The following is a 1,448-nucleotide window of genomic DNA, read 5'->3' on the forward strand; positions in this document are numbered from 1 at the left end:
TTTGTGACAGAGGTGATTTCACATACACCTAAACCTTCCCTGACAATGACCTGCCTTCCTAGGCCAAAATCCCAACAACCATCTGCTTGTTTAAGTTGATTCTTTGTCCTCACAGGTAGGAAGACTTATCTCAATTTCTCAGCAAAATCTTCTTGACTTCAGTCTGAAATGATTAGCTCTTGTTCTGCTTGTGACGGACATGGAGAAAACAGATCCCTAGTCTAACCACAGCACCTTTCTGTGTAAATGCAGATTTCATCATACTCTCATCTCTTTTTTAAGCAGTGTTTTCAATTTTTCCCCATTGATCATGTTTTCTAAATTGCTTTAAGTTTTTGTTGCACTCTTATGGAGTGCAGTAAAAAAGCAGTAGTCAATACAGCTTCTGAAGAGTGATACCAAAAACCATCAGTTTTCATGCTTCTAGGTATTGCATAGATGACCTCTGGTGTCCTGCTCAGATCCTGCTGCTAGGACGTTCCACAATGATTGCCTTTTGTTTTTCCCATTACAGCCCCTTCTCTACCTTTGGCATGCTCCATCTGATTCTGGTACACAGTGATGCTTTCTGTCCAGGTGTTCTTTATTTTGTATTTGCATATTTGATACTTGCTACCTACGTTTAGGATTTAGTCTTAATACTACAATCTTCTACAAACTTCTTGCACAGTGTGAGGCACAACCCTTTGGCTAAGGTTATATTTGATTCTTTGAATTGCACTGAAGCTCCGTCATCAGTTCAGTAGAAGGTTCTTCTTATTAATCTCAAATTTATTTCTATGTATTAGCTCTAACTTTGGGGAGAAGGTGGGTAAAGCATTTTTATTTTAGAATTTAAAAATTATTCTTTTTTTCCTTCCTTAGCAGTGAGCACTTTATTCCAACAGTCTTTAATTGTCAAAACTTTGCTGAAAACACCAAGAGTTATTTGAAGACACACTTGACCTGAAGTGAAGTATCAGGAGTTTTTAAACATTTAACTTATAGTGTATATTAGTATGAAACTAAGTTGAGCAGAACCCATTAATGTCACAGTGATCGGTTACCAATGGAAATAAATAATTCATGATGAAGGGAATTAGTCTAATTAGCAGGCAGTTTGAGTCCTTTGATAAAACCCAGCTCTAATTCCGTGAAGGGCAGGAAGTGCTGTCATCAGTCAGCCCTGAAAAGATTAGCATCTATTATGAATGAGGTTAGACACCCTAGTGAAGTCATGTGTGTCCTGGAGACAAACTTAATATGTTCCAGAATGGGACACAGTTTGTCTCACCAACACATCATGATTCCTACTGGGCTATTGTATGTAATAACAAGCAAAGATCAGTGCTCCTTCTTATCATTCTCCCCCTGTCCATCATTCTGACAACTGTGCAAATACATTTTCCATGCAAAGCAGGGAATGTGCCCTGAATACATGTAAAATTGTATGAGATGTCAAAGAAAAT

The sequence above is a fragment of the Meleagris gallopavo genome, chromosome 7 (assembly GCF_000146605.3).
Source record: "Meleagris gallopavo isolate NT-WF06-2002-E0010 breed Aviagen turkey brand Nicholas breeding stock chromosome 7, Turkey_5.1, whole genome shotgun sequence".
Lineage (NCBI taxonomy): Eukaryota > Metazoa > Chordata > Aves > Galliformes > Phasianidae > Meleagris > Meleagris gallopavo.